A 5585-nucleotide genomic window follows, 5' to 3' on the forward strand; every position below is an offset into this window, starting at 1 on the left:
TATCACTCTCAACAAACACATTTAGTCCATATATGATGAATGAAGGCACCCTACAAAACAAACAAAAAACATAAGGAAGGGTAAGAGCAAAAATCAACAAAAAACAAAAAATATAAGAAAGGAAGAAAAGGAGAGTAAAGGTGAGAATCCGGGTTGCCTCCCGTTAGCGCTTTTATTTAACGTCGTTAGCTCGACGTTTACCACCCCACTCAAGGTGGTTTGAAAAGAATCATTTTATGAATAAGACCAACAAACACTCCATCAAAATATTTCTTACGCCGATGACCGTTAACCTTGAAAGACGATGAGGAATCCAAAGCAGAAATCTCCACGGTGCCATTAGCAAAAACATCTTTCACCAAGAAAGGCCCACTCCATTTTGACATGAGCTTTCCGGGAAATAACTTCATTCTCGAGTTGTAGAGGAGGACTTTATCACCTACACAAAACTCCTTTTTCTCAATAAGCTTATCATGAGCTTCTTTGGAACGAGCTTTGTAGGTGCTAGCACAGTCATAAGCATCAAGTCTAAGCTCCTCTAGCTCATGAAGATCCAACCACCTTTTCTCCGCCGCACTTTCTAAATCAAAGTTTAACTTTTTGATTGCCCATAAAGCACGGTGTTCAAGCTCCACCGGGAGATGGCAAGACTTGCCATAGACAAGGCGATATGAAGTGGTACCAATAGGCGTCTTGAAAGCCGTCCTATAAGCCCAAAGAGAATCATCTAACTTGTCCGACCAATCCTTTATATTCCTTGCAACCGTCTTCTCAAGAATGAGCTTTATTTGACGATTGGAGACCTCGACTTGGCCACTCGATTGAGGATGATATGGAAGGCCAAACCGTTGATGCACTTCATGTTTCCTCAACATCTTTTAGAAGATGTTGTGAACAAAATGAGATTCGTTATCGCTTATCACAGCCTTAGGCACGCCAAACCTTGGGAAGATGATTTTGTTGAACAACTTCAACACTACTTTGTGGTCATTAGTAGGGGAGGCAATGGCCTCAACCCATTTAGAAACATAGTCCACAGCCACAAGTATGAATTGATTACCATATGAATATGGGAATGGTCCCATGAAGTCAATCCCCCAAACATCGAACACCTCTAACTCAAGAATAGGCTGTTGAGGCATCTCATTCCTCTTGGAGATATTTCCAACCCTTTGACATCGGTCGCATGACTTTCCAAAGCCCCATGAATCTTTGAAGAGATGCGGCCACCACAAACCACATTGAAGAACCTTAGTGGCGGTTTTTGAAACGCCTATATGACCGCCACTTGGATCCGAATGGCAAATCTTTAGAACACTTGGCACCTCTTCATTCGGGACACAACGCCGAAGCAAGCCATCCACCCCGCGTTTATACAAGATTGGTTCATCCCACAAGTAATGTCTTGCCTCCCTCTTGAGCTTCTTCTTTTGGTTCTTGTAGAAAGAAGGTGGAAACTCCCCACATGCTAGAAAGTTCACCAAGTCGGCATACCATGGGAGATCCTTAACCTTAATGACATACAAGACATCATCAAGCATTCTATATTCAATTGGTAGACCATCATCATGAATTTGATCACCCTCAAGGCGAGAAAGATGGTCCGCCTTAACATTTTCCGCACCCTTCTTATCCCTAATCTCTATTTCAAAAGTTTGTAATTCAAAAACCCAACGAATCAACCTTGGCTTGGACTCTTTCTTGGCAAAGAGATACTTGAGAGCCGCATGATCCGTGAAGAAAATGGTCTTGGAACCCAACAAATAACACCGGAATTTCTCGAAAGAGTGAACAATGGCCAAGAATTCTTTTTCCGTTGTTGTGTAATTCTTTTGGGCCCCATTTAGTGTCTTGGACATATAGTAAATCACATAAAGCTTCTTGTCCACACGTTGTCCCAAAACACCTCCAATTTCCCAATCACTAGAATCACACATCAATTCAAAGGGTAGATCCCATCTTGGGGCTTGAACAATGGGGGTAGAGATTAGGGCCTTCTTCAATCTATTAAATGCTTCCAAGCATTTATCATCAAAACCGAACTCAACATCTTTTTGAAGAAGATCATTAAGGGGCTTCTGCCTTGTTAGTCTCTCTAACATTTTATCAATGAATGGAAGGGGAAAGTGATCCTTTTTGGTTGATGTATTTAGACGTCTATAGTCTATACACATCCTCCAACCGGTGACCGTCCTAGTTGGAATGAGCTCACCACTCTCATTCTTGACTACGGTCATACCCCCCTTCTTATGAACGACATGAACGGGAGAAACCCACCTAGAGCTTGAGATGGGGAATATGATTCCCGCATCCAAGTGCTTGGTGATCTCTTTTTTCACCACCTCTCCCATTTGAGGGTGTAGCTTTCTTTTTCGTTTAATAGAAGGAAGGGTGCCTTCCTCAAGCGTTATGTGGTGCGTATACAAAGCGGGGCCTATACCGTTAAGATCATCGATAATATAGCCCAAAGCACCTTGGTGCTTTCTCAAGAAACAACATAACGCTTGAGCTTGGCTCTCGCTCAAGGATGCACTAACAATTACGGGGTAAGTGGAATTTGGGCCTAAGAATTCATATCTAAGGTGTGATGGTAGAGGTTTGAGTTCTACCATAGGCACACCTTTACCTTCTTTTGTTGCGGCCGCTTGCAAAGCTTCATGGCTTGAGATCTTCAAGCACAATTGTTCATCCTCTTCCTCCATGCTTCCATTAAGCAATTCCTCATACAATGCTACCTCCTTGCATGGTACACCTAGCTTGTCTTTGGTCAACAAAACATTCTCAAGAGCATCGTTAGAGGTGAGCAAGTGCTCATGCATGGAAGACACAACATGATCAAGAGAGTCAATCATCATGCAATTTTCAAGAGAAGAACTTGGATATTTCATGCTTTCATTCAAATCGAATTCTATGACCTCATCTCCTACCTTAAGGGAAATCTTTGCATACTTTACATCTATCATAGCAACTGAGGTAGAAAGAAAGGGTCTACCTAGAATAATTGGAATGGTAGCATCTTCATCCCTTTCTAAGACAAAAAAATCCACCGGGAACACAAACTTCCCAACCCTCAATGGAACATCTTCCACTTTACCTTTTGGAAACTTGACTGACCTATCGGCTAGTTGCAAGGTAATGTTAGAAGGTAAGAGTTCCCCTAGATCGAGTCTTTGATAAACTAAATATGGCATTAAGCTTACACTAGCTCCTAAGTCACAAGGCATTATCAAATTGCATCTTGTTAATAGCACAAGGGATGGAAAAGTTTCCGGGGTCTTTCAACTTGGGTGGCATTTTGTTCATGATGATCGCACTACAATTTTCAGTCAAATTGATTGTCTCCACAACATCACTAGTCCTCTTTCCGCTCAAAATGTCTTTGAGGAATTTGGCATAATTAGGAATTTGGTTGATCACATCGGTGAAAGGTAGAGAAAGGTGAAGTTGTTTGAGCATATCAATAAATCTCCCAAATTGCTCATCCAATTTGTGTCTCATGAATTTTTGGGGATAAGGGAGCTTGGGTTTAACAATCTCTTTCTCTAATCTCACCTCTCTTGATGTCTCAACCACAACCTCATCTAAAGATGCTTTACTTCCCTCGTTCTCAACCAAAACTTCCTTGGGGACCTCCTTGTTATCACTCGTCCTAGGCAATCTCTCCTCAAGAACCTTACCACTCCTTGTAACAATAGCATTCACGGGTTTCTTGGGATCTAGGCCTTGGGAAGGTAAAGAAGAAGGGCTTGCTTGGTCTTTCAAAGCACTAGCAAGTTGAGAAATTTGGTTTTCAAGCATTTTGTTGTGGGTCATCATTTCATTGAACTTCTTGTTACTAACGGCCATATATGTGTTCAACAACTTGGTTTGATTTTCAATTATTTCCTCTAAACTGGTCGTAGAAGAAGAAGATTGTGAATAGGAATTTTCACCTTGAGTCTTTGGAGCAAATCTGGGTGGGGGACTTCTTTGAGAATTATTTTTAAAATTGCCCCTACCTTGATTGTTCCAATTACCCCTATTTTGATTTTGACCATAACCTTTATTATGGTTTCCACTACCTTGGTTATGATTTCCATAACTTTGGTTTTGATTACCATAATTTTTGTTTTGATTTTGACTACTATAACCTTGATTGTTATAGTTGCCACGAGAACTTTGGTTCCCTTGGTTCCTATTACCACCACCTTGGTTATAGTTGTCAAAATTACCTTGGTTTTGGTAATTCCTATTCCATTGACCTCTTTGATTATCAAACCTTTGCACATTATTATTTGACACATAATTCACATGTTCACTCTCACTATTATCAAAATCATCACCACATTCCGGAGAAGCATGAGGGCAATTACAAGAGTCATGATCATAAAATCCACATGCATCACAAAACAAGCAACCACTAGGCATGTTATTTGAATAGGGAGGGGGTTGAGAGTTAGAAAAGGTACCTCTCCCCTTAAATTGGGAGGGAGAATTCGAAGCTTGAGAAGAAAAGAAGCCTTCCAACTTGGCCTTGATTGCGGTCATTTCTTTCCCCAAGTTTGTCATTTTTGAGGATAAGTTGTTGATCGCGTTTAGATGGTCTATAGAGTACACCGAAGAGCCTTTCTTGCTAGTTAAATCCCTCTCACCATCTTGTCAATCTCTATAGTACTTAACCACGTCCTGTATAATGTCCACCACTTCCTTTTCCATCCGATTCATTATGGGACCTCCGGCACCCCCATCGAGGCATGATTTGCCTTGAGGACTTAGGCCACCATAGAAAATTTAAATGACTTGATAGGTTGGAATTCCGTGGTGGGGACATTCCCTTTGGTACTCTTTATACCTCTCCCATGCTTCGTAGAGGCTTTCATTAGGTCTTTGCTTGAACCCTTGAATCAAAGCTTTAGCCTCCGCCGTTTTCTTTTGTGGCTAGAATCGGGACAATAATTCCTTGGTGACTTCGTCCCATGTTCGAAGGGAATTTGGCTTTACCTCCTTATCCAACCACTCCAAGGCGCGGCCTATGAGAGAAAATGGAAACAACTTTAGCCGGATGAATTCTTGAGAAACTCCGTTCACTTTGATAGTGTTGCAATACTTTTCGAACTCCTTGAGATGGTTCAACGGACTCTCATTCTTAGCTCCGCTATATTGTCTCCTTTCGATCAAAGAGATCATAGCCGGCCTAATTTCAAAGTCATTCGTTGGTGTTGTAGGTGGAGCAATTCCACTTTCAAACTTGTACGCACCGGGAATTCCCAATTCTTTCAAAGCAATTCTTGGTTGATCTCCCATGCCTAGTTCCTCTTCAAATCCTTCTTCGCTTGAAGAACTAAATTCAAAGGATCGACTAGCAATTTTTCTCCTCGAAAGAGTCCTTTCACTTTCCGGGTCAAAAGGAACAATGGATCGATCACGAGCTCTATGCATGCAAAACTCAATGAAAATATTAGTAGCACGACTACGAATGTAGCCTTAAGAAACAAAATCTTTTTGTATTTTTTTTCAATTAAAATGAAATAGACTCAACAACTAAAGCTAAGCACCAATTTCACTGCCCGGCAACGGCGCCATTTTGATAGAGGAATAAACTAGTC

The 5585-nt window shown here is 41.3% G+C and overlaps 1 non-coding gene across 1 annotated transcript; it reads left to right on the forward strand.

The window, feature by feature from the left end:
• Positions 1-4792: 4792 nt before the first annotated feature.
• Positions 4793-4898, forward strand: LOC145608307 (small nucleolar RNA R71). Its single transcript, XR_014105779.1, has one exon. It is a non-coding gene; the product is annotated as a small nucleolar RNA R71 (small nucleolar RNA).
• Positions 4899-5585: the final 687 nt, after the last annotated feature.

Source organism: Chenopodium album, chromosome 2 (assembly GCF_948465745.1).
Source record: "Chenopodium album chromosome 2, dcCheAlbu1.1, whole genome shotgun sequence".
NCBI classification, from domain to species: domain Eukaryota; kingdom Viridiplantae; phylum Streptophyta; class Magnoliopsida; order Caryophyllales; family Amaranthaceae; genus Chenopodium; species Chenopodium album.